General features: G+C 47.8%; 1 long non-coding RNA gene across 1 annotated transcript; it reads left to right on the top strand.

Moving 5' to 3' along the window:
- Positions 1-10021: 10021 nt before the first annotated feature.
- LOC123328464 lies at positions 10022-14564 on the top strand. The gene is made up of 3 exons (XR_006543296.2): positions 10022-10313; positions 11028-11140; positions 12826-14564. It is a non-coding gene; the product is annotated as an uncharacterized LOC123328464 (long non-coding RNA).
- The last annotated feature ends 967 nt before the right edge of the window (positions 14565-15531 follow it).

The following is a 15531-nucleotide window of genomic DNA, read 5'->3' as shown; positions in this document are numbered from 1 at the left end:
CAACTCTCCCTTAAAGAGTGTGCTATGCGATTGGAAGTGAGAGTTCAAGGGGGTAAGGAGTCAATGAGCTGCCAGCCCTGACCCCCAAACAGCCCATTTCCCAGGGGTTCTTTGGTTGCGGGCAGCAGGCTGGAGTGCTCCAGTTATTCTGAAGGCTTCAAGGAGGGACCAGAGTGACCTTGAAACTCCTCCCTGGAGCCCGCCAGAGGAAGCGCCCCCTCGCCTCTGCACCACAGCACCATCATTATTCCTATTGCTGTTACTGTTGGATGACTTTCCGAAAAACTCCCCAGGTGGGTCAAGAGCTCAGGTCACCCAGATTCCCCCACACAGACCACCTGCACTTAACCAAGCCCCTGTGTATCTGCTGTAAGGGACACCTGGGCATTCCTCTTCTGGCCCTGAATGCCATCCCTGGGGAATTTGCCCCAGCTGAAATGCCAGTTCCCTCCAGGTGGAGTAATACAGCAAGTCATTCTCTCTCCAGGTGTGTCCTGAGTGCCACGAGGCCACGAGCCAGACCTGGTCCCGGAATGTGACACAGAGGGAGCTGTGCTTTGTAAACCCACGCTGGTGGGAAGTTAAGTTTCCCATCTCCCCTTCTGGGCAGCTCTGCACGAGCTCCTGGGGCACGGGGTGGGCGTGGGGTCAGTGCCTGTGCTCGGGCTGCTCATGGGAGCACAAGTTATGACCAGAGAAGTACTGGCCAGGCCAAGGGCTCTGGCTCCCGCCACTGTGTGGGACCGACTCAGCATGCCGTCAGAGCCAGGGTGAGAGCTGCATTCTGGCCATCCAGGCCCCTGTGCTGGGGTCTGGTGCCTCCGCCTTTCTTAGCAGGGAGCCTACTTTCCTCCTGGGGCCTTCTCCAGCTCTCAGGCTTCTTCTCCCATCTGCTTCTTATCTTTCCCTCCAGTGTTTAGAAAGTGTCATCTTGAGTGGCGTGGGCTGTGAGCAGCTGTGGGAGCAAGGAGAGGTTTGCTGTGAGGTGATGGGGGTCCCTAGGGGCCTGGTTTCAGAGCTCAAAGCTTGTCAGCCTTGCAGGAGCCACCCAAGCTCAGCCACTGCTGCCAGATTCCCACTCCCTGGGCCCCGTCAACCCACCTCTACCTCACCTTGGGGAAGTTGAGATTCATAGTTTCAATAGATTAAGGAGAGATGAGATGTTTTCTTTGTCCCTCGACTACCCCCCAACCCCCCCCCCCCCACCAGCACATTTTCAAACAGGAAATCAAGGGACACCCACTCTGTTTTTCTTGGGCAGAGTGAGACCAGAAGACTGACGCCATCTGTTTAGAACGTTGACCCCCTGGCTGCGCTGTTCAGACAGCGATCCTACTGGGGCAGCCCTGGATCTGGGGTTTGCCCTTTCATGGGACAGCACAGATTTTAAAAACTAGTTGCCCTGGGGTGACAGAGACCCCCCTCCCCCACCTGCTTTCTCTGAGAGCCTTGAAGGACCCAAATCACCAGCTCCTAGTCTCCTAGTCATTGTCCAGTTCTCGACAGTTGAAAGGAACAAATGGACTTTAACTCCAGCAATGGGGGTATGAATAGAATGGGATGGGGTGTCTTGATACTGCGGGCCCAGGAGCTGCTGATGGAGCTCCCTGCACCCCCAGCAAGTTATTCACAGTTCAGCGCCTTCCTGTGGGCTTCGCTTGGTACCTGGCAGAGGCAGAACAGGGAGACTGATGTTTCCTCCATATCTTTCTAGTCTTATGATTCTTATAATCAGACCTGGAAAAAACATCTTTTTCTTTCTTCATTTCTTTGGGAAAGCAAGATTGGCTTAAACACAAAGTGATCACTGAGGCTTTTGGAAAGCAGAAAGAAAAGTGAGCTGGCCTTTTGAGAATAATTCTTCATTTCCCCTGCTCCATCTCCCCATCCCACCCTTGTGGCTCCCGCCCCTGCCTCATCAGAAGAAATGCCCCTGCTGAGGTCTTGCCTCTGGAGGAGACGGGAGACCAGGTAACTACCCCTGGCTCTTGCCCCACAGCATCAGAAGCGTATTCCTTAAGGGCCCAACTGCTTACAGAGACTCAGAAAACCTTGGCCAACCTCTTGGCCCAGCCGCTGGCCTCAAAACCAGGCTACGTGGCCCATCCAGGACGCCCATAAATCCCCCAGTCGGCAAAAAGCTGCACTCTGGAGCCTGCTCGCCCCTTTGCTCATAGGCCTGGCTGCAGGCCCTGAGCTGTCCTCAGCCAGTCTAGAAATCAGTGTAAATAAGCACATTTATCTGGGGCAGACCTCATTTTCTGGGGACTAGTACCCCCTCAGAGGCATCAATAATCAAAAAAGTCCAATGTACCCTTCGGGGGCCACAGCTCTTCCCCACCAGACAGTTGATATTTAACTGATGTCTGCTGTTCTCCATAGGGTTTTTTTTTTTTAACATGTCACAGGGTATCAGTAGAGTTCTGGGCTTCCCAGGTGGTACAGGGGTATAGAATCCACCTGCCAATGCAGGAGATGCAAGAAATACAGATCCTTGGGTTGAAAAGATCCCCTAGGGAGGAAATGGCAATCCACTCCAGTATTCTTGCCAGGAAAATTCCATGGAGAGAGAAGCCTGGCGGGCTAGAGTTCATGGGGTCACAAAGAGTCAGACAAAATTCCAGCAAAAGAGTTCCAGCAAAGTGTTAACTCTTTTGTGCCCAGGGCAGAGAGTGGTGGCTCTCCTAATACCTACTGAACCTGTTATAAGCCCCCCAGAGGGTAGATGCACATATACCACACATCAAAAACTCAAATGCCCTGCCTTCTCTGCAGCAAGAACCAAGCACAGCTTGCAGATGGGTATTCTGGGAGTTGAGGTAAGCTGGGAGTGGTGTGCTGCTCACAACTGCTTCAAGTCTGGGAGGGAAGAAGGAGCTTTTGTCTCGAGGGCTGCAGAAACAGTGTAGCAGCCTCAGGGATGTGAGATGTCACCATTAGAGGTGGCAAGAGTTGGCAGCTTGGGTGGGATTTGGGGCCCCAGCAGGACCATGCAGCAGGTGGGGGACAGATAAAGCTGACATCTCATGAAGTCTTCAAATGCTGGGCATGGTGTGCAGGTGGCAGGGAAAAGCATGAGAGTCCTAGACACAGCCCAGGCCGCCCAGGTGGCTCAGGAGCATCAGGAGGGAGGCTATGGGCCAGACTGGCCCATCCCAGCTCCTCCGGCTACCCGGCCTCAGGCCATCGTCCTTGCCTCAGTTTCCTTATCCATGGCAGGGGATGGTGATGCTGAAGAAAAGATAGAAACACAAAGGCTATGGAAAATGCTTAGTGCAAGAAAGGAGACTACGGAGAAGAGGTGACTGCTACGGGGCCCCATGGCCAAGTCTCACCAGCTGAGTTCCATCTTGGGCTTAGGAGCCAGCAGGGTTTATAACCACAATCTCAAGATGGCTCTGGAACCACAATGCCCAACAGGCAAGCACACAGCCTGTTTTTTGTCTGTTGGCCAGGGGCCGCTCTGCTTCCTGGGGTGGAGGGGGAAGGGGGATCTCAGGAGCTATTGGTGGACTGATATTGCCAGAGAAATCCTGGCTGGCCTCTCCCCCTCACCCCACTCCTTCCCACTCGTGTGTTTGGGATTAACATGTATCCCTTGACCCTATTCATTTTTCTACTGAGATGGAAACTTGGCCAGCTACCAGGCCTGGATGTGCTCACGGTGTGGCTGGGCTCCAGCCAAGCCCACGGTAATTGTGATCACATGTGCGGCTTTCGCTGGGCGCTGGGGCCCTGGGAGACGCACAGCTGCCAGAAGGAAGGGTTGGGGCCCTTAGCAGTGTGCTGATGGTGTGGCCTCGGGCCTCTGCCCTCACCTCTCTGGCCCTCCATTTCCTCATTCGTAAAATGGAAGGATTGGCTCACGGGACCTCTGAGAATCTAAGATCTCAGGGGATATGGACCAGCTTTCGGCTTCCCAGCCCTGGCCTGGCCTTCCACGTACAGAGAGGGAGACCTTGGCCAGGGTGAGATTGAGGGTGCTTACAGAAGGGTCTGGAAGGAGAGACTGAGAGTATCCTAGACAGTCTTCACCAGCTACCCCATGGCACAAGGGCAAACCCTTTCCCCATTAGTCTAGGGGCTGGGGCTGCTGCCCAGCATGATTGAATCTACACTCCGGAGTAAGATATTATATTGAGTGGATTGTTGTGGCTTTTACTATTCACCTTGGAGGTTCAGAAAGCCTGAGAATAAGGAGCAGTTGAATAGCTTGGCTAATCAGTACAGCCAAGAACAAGGGTAACATTCTGAATCCCTGGTCTGAGTAGAAGTGAGGAGGTGAGTTTCTCTACCTTCACATAATCCCTGGGCCTTCTTCTCTCCCCACTTTCTGCTTACAGATGTCCCCCCTCACTTCTCCCTTTGTCTTTCTCTCTCTGATTTCTTCTTCCTGTTGCCTTTTTCTTTTCTCCTTATTTCTTCCTTCCTCCTTTCTAGTAAAAGAAGCCAAATGACTCCTTGGAAAGAGGATGGCTCAATAGTCAGGTGACTTTGAGCCTCAGGCTATGAACCTGGGAGAATGCTATCCTCACTTTGGCATTGTTGGGAAGATTAAAGAGGATAATCTATAAAACAGCTTCAGGCAGTACATAGAAAAGTGTCAATAAAAGGCAGCAAATACTATGATTTCCCCAAAATATCAACTTCAATGTGTCTTCAAAGATTATTTGTACTTGATTAACTTCTGTTCTGATTGTTCATACAAATCAGGTAATGTAAACTTGTTTTGCTCCTTGTTCTTATAAAATGGAATGGCCATATTCAAAGAGAATGCTCTAGACTTCTTTGTGGCTTCTGGTTTTTTCCCTGTGTGTCAGCAGTCCTGGAGGGAAAGAAGACTCTCCATGGAGCTGGCCCTTTTGACCATGATTCTCTTGGATCTCAGGATGGATGAAGGCGGGGCAGAGGGATTCTCCTGCCTGGAAGAAGTCTCAAAGGAGAGTTTTGATGTTAATCTAGTTGGTTTCAAGGTCACACACCTGAGAAGGCTCCTACCAAACTAACAAAAACAAACCTAAGGGCCATTTTGTCACTTTATATATTAAAAAAACAAATTTCACTTTCTAGGAGAAAACTTTTACATTCCAGAGGGATTCCCCCCACCCTGACATGACACACACATCATTTTACATAGCTTCATTACCTGTGCCAGTCAGGGTTCTGTCAGAGAAATGGAAACCACTCCAGATATCCCAAATACACAGGATTTAAAAACCTGTGTATTATGGGATTTAGGTGAGAGAGCTGGATGAGGGAAGGTCAGTGAAGCCGTCAGACCCCATAAAATTGGGAAGTGCCAGGTCTGCAGAGATCACCCAAGCCACCTGCAGCAGTACTGTGGACAGCTTCCAGGAGCTTGCCTGGAGGCCACAGTCAACCTCACGCCTGTCCGGGCCAATTCATAGAAGGTGGACTCTCCTGTCTTTGGTCTAGGAAATCTTGTGTAAGTGACTCTATTGCCAGGAACTTACTTAGAACTGTGCTTGCAAGGAAGGTGGGAAACTGTAGACCCCAGGGCTCTCAGCTGGCAGCCGAGAAATGTAGAGTCGTGTGGGGGTGCTGCAGTCCTGGCCAGGCTAGAGGACCAGCACCCCTTCAGCGCATGCTTTCCTGTCCGCTTGGCCAAGTGGCCGCTCCTATTTCCTCGGCCGCACTTGGCAGGGACAAGGTGTTCATGAGCCACTGTGTCCAGGGAAGCGGGGAAAGGGCACAAGAATAGAAAAGTCCTAGAGGCATTTTACAACATGTAGAGACATGAATAAAGGCAGTTAAAAAATAGTTGTCTTTGCCAAGGGCACATTATGAAGTCCTGGACTCATGGGGAGAGGAGGGGATTGGATGTCTGGAGCAAACAGCTGTAGGGGACCCCGGGGAAGCCACTCCTTCCTATGTCCTCTGCTTCTTCATCTGTTAAGTGTGTTGGCTAAAAGCAAAACCTTAACCTTCTGTGATGCTCTGATTTGTTAATCTGTGTGAACAGAGATATGATGCGCTTGGCATTACTAGGACATGACTCTTCCTGTCTCCTCTCCTGCTCCCCTGGATTCTTCCCTCCGCCTCTGAAAGGATGCTCAGGACTCTGTGTCCTTCGGAGACAGACAACCAAAGGGAACTCTTTCCATGACCTTATCAATAATTCTCTTAAAATACTGTTCCATCTTGATCTTAACTTATACCTTTTTTTTTTTGGAGGGAATGGGAAAAAATTTTAATTCAAGTAAAGTTGACTTACAACACTATGTTAACTCCAGGTGCACATTGTAGTAATTCAGCATTTCTATACGTAACAAAATGATCATGATGATAAATCTAGTTACCATCTGTCACCATAGAAAGATATTACAATATCATTGACTATATTCCCCTGCTGTATATTTCATCCCCGTGACTCATTTATTTTGTAATTGGAAGCTTGTGCCTCTTGATCTCCCTCTCTACTTCACTCATTCCCCTACTCCTCCCCTCTGGTAACCACCTGTTTGTTCTCTATCTGTGAATCTGTTTTTGTTTCGTTATATTTGTTCATTTGGCTTGTTTTTCAGATTTCACATATAAGTGAAATCATATGATATTTGTCTTTCTCTGATTTATTTCACTTAGCATAATACCCTCTAGATCCATCCATGTTGTCACAAATGGCAAGATTTCATTCTTTCTTATGATTGAGTGGGCTTCCATGGTAGATGATAAAGAATCTGCCTGCAATTCAGGGGACCCCAATTCAATTCCTGGGTCAGAAAGATCCCAGGGAGAAGGGATAGGCTACCCACTCCAGTATTCTTGGGCTTTGCTGATGGCTCAGATGGTAAAGAATATGCCTGCAATGTGGGAAACCTGGGTTTGATCCCTTGGTTGGGAAGATTCCCTGGAGAAGGGAATGGCTACTCACTCCAGTATTCTGGCCTGGAGAATTTCATGGACTGTATAGTCCATGGGGTCACAAAGAGTTGGACACGCCTGAGCGGCTTTCACTTTCATTTTTTTATGACTGAATAGTTTTCTGTTGGGCTTCCCAGGTGGCGCAGTAGTGAAGAACTGCCTGCGAATGCAGGAGACTCAAGAGATGCTATATATCACATCTTTTTAGTCTTGAGGCCTCTTGAAAGCATCGTGTGTTGATGCTGAATACTAGGACACTGGGGTGCAAGTTGTCTTGGCTTGCAGGTCTCAGGTCTTAGAAGAAAAAGGTGCAAGGGTCCACTCCCTGGTTGGGTGTTGAGGTCCTTTAATGGACCGGAACTTGGTGGTCCGGAGTCGACCAATAAGAAAGTAAAGGAGAGAGAAAGACGCTGATATTCCTTGGTTTACGCAGAAAGCCAGTAAAGCCCCTGACACAGGGCTTGCTCTGTTCACAGAGGCCTCAGGCACCCTCTCGATGAGGTGAAGGCACAGAGCACCTTCTCAAGAGGGTCTTAGAAGCCCAGGCAGGAAAGTGAACCCAGAGGGCCTCTGTGCTCCAGAGAAATAGCCTGAGGGAGAGAAAGAGAGAGAAAGAAAGAGAAAGAAAGACACAGGGACCAAAGCTCTGATGGAGCAAAGGTGTTTTATTCAACATTGTGTAGGTATTTATACTGTCTTACAAGATAGCTATTTTCAGCAGAGATAAAATCAAAACTTACAAGTTATCAAGGAAACATGAGGTCATCCACATGAAAGAGAGAGGGTTGTAAATAATCACTTTTACCATATGGTTCATAAGAAGGAAGAGGGTACTTATCACCGTATAGAAAAACTAAGGAAGGAAATGCCTGGATTCCTCAGCCCCCAGGAGAGGCTTGCCTCTCCTCTTAATTCCTGAGTATTCAGGAATTAATAAGGAACAGAGAATTCCTGACAGATCCAAAACAGCACACAGGAAGCCTCCTGTTAAATGCTTCCTGACAGGCGGGGAATGAGGTGTATGCTTACATGGCCTTTATGTCAGCACAGGAAAAGTGTCTTGCCAAGGGACCCTGCTGCCCGGGACCTATATTTTGAGCAATGTGCTTGTATTAGTTTCTTAGAGCTGCTGTAACAAATTACCACAAACTTGGTGGCTTGCAATAACAAATTCATTTAGTTGTGGAGGCTCAAGGTCTGAAATGAAGGTGTCATCGGGGCCACACTCCCTCCAGGTGCCATAGGGAGAATTCTTGGGTCCTCTAGCTTCTGGTGGTGCCAGGTATTTCTTGGCTGTGGCAGCATGATACCAGCCTCCACCTCCATCTTCCCACAGCCTCCTCTCTACACATCTCTTAGAAGGACATGTTTTAAATTTAGGACCTGTTTGAATAATCCAGGATAATTTTATCTCAACCATATCTATTAATACAAAGACCTTTTTTTTTTTTCCAAATAGTCACATTCACAGGTTCTGATGATTAGGACACAGCTGTATCTTTTTTTCAGATTCACAGGTTGACCTACAGTAGTGCTTCCACTCTTCCCCAGGTGATTGGATGAGACGTGGGCACCTGAGCTCCAGACAGCCAATCCATAGGTTGACCTGCCCACCTCAGTGTGGTCCAGATTGAGGATGGGAGCCAGCTAATCAAGGTGATACTTTCTGGAATTGGAACATTGGAAACACGGAGAGGTTGTGCTGGTTAACAGCTGGGCCAGAAGGTGAAAGGGTGCCATAGGTTGATGCCTGGGGCCAGCAGAAACTGTGAGGGAGCAGGTGCCAGAAGTAAAGAGAAATAAAGCAATTAGCAGAGAGGAGGATGGAACAGACACAGAGGGGGAAGATGTGCCATGAGGGAGACCTTGCAGCTCAGCGGAGAGACAGAGGAAGACCTTCTGCTTCTGGGGACTGCTTTGGTTCCAGGCAGCCTTTCAGATGCAGGGTGAAGCCTGAAAAAGAGAACTCTTTCCCTGGGGCACTGGCGGGATTATTTTCCCTTGGGACCCGACAAGAGCCTGAACAATGGTGGACATTCCTCTTCCTGTAGGTGGAAGCTGAGGTTCCCATGGAAGGCTCTTTGTGATGATGTGATGAAGCATCTCTTCCATGCTCCTTAGTGATGTCACGTCACTGCTCTTCTCATCAAGAAGTGATGTCCTCTCTGCTCTCCTGGAATCCCAGCTTGGAGATGTGCCTTGTTTTGGCCAGTGGGCCATTCACAAATGTGATGCAAGCAGAGGCTTGAAACCCTCCTTTGTGTGAGCTTTGCCCTGTCTCTGGTTGTGGTTGGAGTGGAAACGAGGATGTGAGTGAGCCTGAGCTCATCTCCTGAAGAGTCCACATGGAAAACCGAAGCATCCCAGCCTGAAGACTGACAACTGCTAGTTGCGTGTGTGAAGACATCTTATCCTATCCAGCCCGAATCAGACCACCAGATGACTGCAGCTGCGTGAGAGACCCCAGGCAATACCACCGGCAGGACTCCCAATGAACCCAGCCACATTGTTGACCAGCAAAATCATGAGCCAGGAAAATGGTTGTCATTTTAAGCCACTAAATTTGGGGTAGTTCACTGCAGAGAATGGCAGATACCTGAAATACAGTCCCTATGTAGCCAAGCCTCCCACACCCCCAAGCATAGAGTCAGCCCCTGAGGGCAGACTCCTGGTGACTCTTAGGAGTGTGTGGCAGAAGCTGTGGTCTCCCATAACCGTCATGCCCTTTATCTTTTTAGTAATGGAACTTTTTAGTAACGGCACAAGTCCACCCAACTAAGAATTATCTTTCCTGGTCTTCTTTGCCACTAAGTGTGACCACATTTTTCACCAGTGGAATGGAATGAAAGGGATGTGTGAAACTTTGGCATTACTTTTTTTTTTAATTGAAGTACAGTTTATTTATAATGTGTTAAAATGATTCTGTTGTACAAGATATATGTATATATATTTACATACATAACTCTTTTGTATATCTTTTCCATTATGGGTTATTACAGGATATAGAATATGGTTTCCTGTGCTAAACAGTAGGACTTTGTTGTTTATCCATCCTATATATACTAGTTTGCTGCTGCTGCTAAGTCACGTCAGTCGTGTCCGACTCTGTGCGACCCATAGGCGGCAGCCCACCAGGCTCCCCGTCCCTGGGATTCTCCAGGCAAGAACACTGGAGTGGGCCGCCAGTGCCTTCTCCATATACTAGTTTACATCTGCTAATTCCAAACTCCTAGTCCTTCCCTCCCTGACCTCTCCTCCCCCTTGGACTGCATTCCTGTAAAAACATTTTTTTTGCCCTACACTTCTTTGTTTCCCCCTTGCTACCAGCAGGAATGCAGAGCTGGGGCCAACACGGGTGGACAGTGTTCTCTGGAGCAGGGCTACTCAAAGTGTGGGCCACAGACTGGCTGCTTGATACAGTCCATGACAAGGTGAGTGCAGAAACTGGGATCAAGTGTTGACAGATTTTTATAGGAAATTGACAAATTCATGTTAGTTGAATATAACAGTAGAAACCGAGGCTTTAAAAATGTGTGCAGGATTTTTTTTTTTGTTAAGTTTTGTATTGTGTTTAACCAAAGTTATGATTTATAGTAAGATTGGGAAAAAAAAAAAAAAAAAATCTGACTCTTCCCCACCAAGAGCCTGGGAAGCACTGTTCTATGAGATGTCAAGTTAACGACCACCCTGGATCTTAAAAGTGGCCAGAACCTGGTCAGGACCGCTCCCTTGGCCTGTCTTTTTCATTTCTCTCTGAATGTTACCTTTTGCCACAAGGCAGGACACCTGGCAGCTTGGAGCTCCACAATCTAGCTTTTCAGTCTCGCAGCTGAAAAGGACAGAGGCCGTTTCCCCATAGCTCCAGTTAGAAAACTTCTGGAGAGGGACACGACCAGGTCAGTTAGGTCACCCACCTCACAATGAATCCCTATGACAGGGAGGCAAGACCATGTAAAATGGCAGCTCCCATTGGACCACACTGGTGAGTGTTGGGAGCAGTTTACAAAATGCAGGGGTGCGGGCGCTGCTTTTCCTAGGAGAAGGCAAGGACCAGGCAGACGAGGAACACGTCCTCCACAGGAACTTACAGCTCTCCACCCACTCTTGTCTCTTGTCTTCCAACCTCCCAAACACATTCCCACCAGGAACAGCCCTCCAGCTCCTACACCAGGAACAAAGGAGGTGGGAGATTAGTGTGGGGGAGAGCAGAGGAAGCAGCCTGTGCATGTCCAGAGGGGAACGAGATCAGCTCCACTGGGTGAGTCGAATACAGCTCAGCATGGCTAGGGGGTGCAGAAGATGTGAGGCTGGAAACCACATCCTGAAGGGGGTTGGTCCTCAGGGAGTCCCCAGCTGCTGTAATTTAAACCGATGACTGGCTGCTGAACCAAGAGTTGAAAAGGGATAAGGCTGGAGGCTGGGAGGTCAGTGGGGAGGCCGTTGGAGCCATCCAAGCAACAAACGATGGCGGCCTGACGAGTAAGGTGGTGCAGAGGAACAAGACAAGTACATTCAAGAAACATTTAGGAGGGAAAATTGACTGGCTTCGTGGATGAGTTCATTGAAGGGGGGGAGTCCTGGATGACACGTGGGGATGATGATGCCATTCATTAGGGCAGAACACCTGGGTAGAGAAGGGGCATGGGGAAGCCAAGCTGGCTGGCTTCTGCTTCTGTCTTGGACATGCTGGGTTGGAGGTGCCAGGGATTTTCAGATTCTCTTACTTTTTGCTTAAACCATGCCTGCAGTCTGTTAACTGGTTGCTCTTTGTGTTTTCCTCCTTTTAAGGGATCTGAGCAGGTTAATGTCCCAGGTGATATCCCTGCCATGGTCACAGGCTTCAGTGGTTTCCTGTTTTCCCTAGACTCTCATCTAAGCTCTTTACCCTGGCACCCGAGGCCCCTAAGATCTGATCCCTGCTTCCACCTCCTCCCTCCGAGGCTACATCACCTCTTCCTGGGCCTGTGTTCTGGCTACACTGAATCACTGACTTTCCCCAAGCCTTAGGTCACACAGTTCTCCCAGCCTGGAGTGCCCCTTCTCATGGATACATATGAAAAACTCCACTCATCCTTCCAAGTCAAGTTCACATGCTACCTCTTCCATGAGGTGATCCTTGGTTCCCCATATGGGAAGATAATCCCCCACTTTCTGAATTGCCGCTGCATCTTCTCTAAACCCCTGTCATCTTTCTCTCATGTCCTGTATGCATGACAAGTACAAGTAAGACAGTAATATAAGTAAGACAAATACAACTAAGACAGTAGTTGATGGGCCTGGTATCGAAGTGTGTGGGGACATGGGTTATTTTTGTTTGTTTATGAAGCATCTGTTCTCCAGTTTCTGCTGTTTCTGAAAACAGCAATCTTCCTTTGAGAGCCACCCTCTCCCGTGATTTCAGCCCTTGTGCTTCAGACGGGGCCGACTGCTCCCACCCATGGCAAATGCCCAGGCCCTGTGAATTAGGAATTAGCTCATTTCATTCTCTGACTGCAGTGATGAGTTCAAGACTGAACTCAATTCAATAGAAGCCCAGGCAGGACTCTGGAGGGAAAGGGCAGAGGGAGCCTAAGAAAGGCAAATTAGGGGAGGAAGAGCTCACTGTTCATGCAGTATTGAACTGGAAGATGAGATTCTGGGACAATCTACAGCCACTTTGCCTCCACCAAAGGAGCACTCACTCAGGAATGGAGCCCGTCAGAGGAAGACGGGCTTGAGAGGTGTTCTCGATGATGCTGTGTGCACACCTGGATCAAGCGACCCTTGTACCTTTTTAGTTATTTTAGCCGACAAATTCCTTTTTATGCTTAAGACAGTTTAAATTAGGTTTCTATTACTGGCAGACAAAATGATTTAACTACTATAAGATGCTCAAAGCACTTGTATGTATGTATGAATGAACGAATGAGTAGGTGACTTAAGGTCTCTTCCCTTCTACTATAGGAATACTCCTTTGGGAATCGAATCTCACAGCATTATTTGTAAGGATTTACTCAAGGAATTATCCAGTTTAAGTACCACGTGTATTCACGATCTACAGGTGCCTCCCTGTATGAGCCTTAGGAGGAGGAGAAGCCGGGCATGTTTCTGACCTCAAGGAGCCACTGCTGAGTGTTCAGTTGCTCAGGCATGTCCAGTTCTTTGTGACCCCATGGACTGTAGCCCAGCAGGCTCCTCGGTCCATGGGGTTTTCTGGCAAGAATACTGGAGTGGGTTGCCATTTCCTCTTCCAGGGGTTCTTCCTGACCCAGGAATAGAACTGGTGTCTCCTGCATTGGCAGGCGGATTCTTTACCACCTGGAAGCCACAGGGAGTCAGACACGCATGCTTTCTGCAGTGTATGTAGAGCAGTAATGTTGTTTGTACTTCCTCGCCCCACCTGCTCCAGGAGGGCAGCCATTTTGTCCTTTCACAGCGGTGCCCCTGGCACCTAGAATAGTACCAGGGCACAGTGAGCTCTCAGTGTTTGTGCTGATGAATGAGTGCAACATACCTGTTGAATGAATGAGAAAACAAATCAGAAAGGAACGTCATGGAGACTGGACCCCAAAGAGGATCTGCGAGCTACCCACGCCAGGCTCCTGGGACCGGGTCTCGCACCTGTCTACTGACCCTCTGCCCACTGATCCTTCCAATACACGATGGGAGGGTTGCAAAAAGGGCCAAAGGGCCGTTCTGGGAAGAACTGAGAAGACATCAAGAAAACAACGATGTGAGGATTCTGGGAATATAGCAGTGATATTGGCAACAGCAGCAGACACTGTTGTTTTGCTTTTACACCTTTACTGAGATATAATTCATATACCATACAATTCACCCATTTAAAGTGTACAATTCAGCAATTTTCAGTATGTCCACAAAATTCTGTAACCATCACCACAGTCAATTTTAGAACATTTTTGTCACCCTCAATAGAAACACTGTTCCTATTAGTATTCATTCCCCATTTTCCTCCAAACCACGCCCTTCCTCCCAGTCCTAGGCAACCACTAGGGCGGCATTCTCTCTCTAAAGATTTGTCTGATCAGTATTTGGTCCTTGGTGACTAGCTCTTTGCACTTAGCATAATATTCTCAAGATTCACCCATGATGCAGCATATATCAGTACTTCCTTGTTTTTTATTGATGAATACAATATATGGGTATAGCACATTTAATTTATTCATTTAGCCATTGAAGGACATTTGGGTCATTTCCATTTTGGGGCTGTAACAAATACTGCAATTATGATATTTTTATTAGACATATGTTTTCATTTCTCTTGAGCATTATCCTGGATGGAATTTCTGGGACATAAGGAAACTTCATGTTCACAATTCGAGGAACTGACAAACTGTTTTCTAAAGCAGCGGCCCCTAACCTTTTTGGCACCAAGAACCAGTTTCATGGAAGAAAATGCAACCAATGGTTCGGGCAGTAATGCAAGCGATGGGGAGTGATGTGGAGCGGCAGATGAAGCTTCACTTGCTTGCCTGCCGGCCGCTCACCTCCAGCTGTACCAATCCACAGTCAGGAGGTTGAGGGCCCCCGTTCTAGAGTGACTGCACCATTTTACATTCCCTCCAGCTATATTTGAGGATTCTACACCCTTGCTAACACTCGTTTATCCATTTTTTTATTATGCCCTTCCTAGTGGGTATCTCATCTGGTTTTGTGCTTTTATTTGTTTTTATTTTAAACTTTTAATTTCATATTGGGGTATAGCTGGTTAGCAATATTGTGATGGTTTCAGGTGAACAGCAAAGGGACTCAGCCATGTATATATATCATTTGGTTTTGTGGTTTTGATTTGCATTTACTGTGTTGGAGAAGACTCTTGAGAGTCCCTTGGACTGCAAGGAGATCCAACCAGTCCATTCTGAAGGAGATCAGCCCTGGGATTTCTTTGGAAGGAATGATGCTAAAGCTGAAACTTCAGTACTTTGGCCACCTCATGCGAAGAGTTGACAAATTGGAAAAGACTCTGATGCTGGGAGGGATTGGGGGCAGGAGGAGAAGGGGATGACAGAGGATGAGATGGCTGGATGGCATCACCGACTCGATGGGCATGAGTTTGAGTAAACTCCAGGAGTTGGTGATGGACAGGGAGGCCTGGTGTGCTGCGATTCATGGGGTTGGAAAGAGTCGGACACGACTGAGCTGAACTGAACTGAATGCCTAATGATGCTGGGCATCTTTTCATGTATTCATCGTCTACTTGCATATCTTCTCTGAAGAAATATCTGTTTTGATCCTTTGCCCATTTTTATGTTGGGCTTTTTATCTTTTTATTAAAAAATTGCAAGAGTTCTTTATGTATTCTGGATACAAGCCCTTTGTCAGAGATATGCTTTCTGCATATTTTATCTTATTCTGTGGGTAGTCTTTTCATTTTCTCAGTGGTATCATTTGCAGCACAGTTAAAAATTTTTTAGCATATTACAAAAATAATTTTATTGAGGTATGATTTATATACCACAAATTGCACCATTTTTAAGCTCACAATTCAGTGATTTTTAGTAAATTTACAGAGTTGTGCATCACTATAACCATCATCTAATTTAGTGTTAGAACATGTCTATCACCCTCTAGAAAAAGCTATTGGGCCATTTCCAGTTAATTGCTGTTAAACTACCAGTCCCAGCTAGCCAAAAGATTTGCCCGTTTGGA

Source organism: Bubalus bubalis, chromosome 12 (genome assembly GCF_019923935.1).
Source record: "Bubalus bubalis isolate 160015118507 breed Murrah chromosome 12, NDDB_SH_1, whole genome shotgun sequence".
NCBI classification, from domain to species: domain Eukaryota; kingdom Metazoa; phylum Chordata; class Mammalia; order Artiodactyla; family Bovidae; genus Bubalus; species Bubalus bubalis.
Note: the sequence above shows the minus strand (reverse complement) of the source record. Positions and strands in the feature narration are given on the sequence as shown.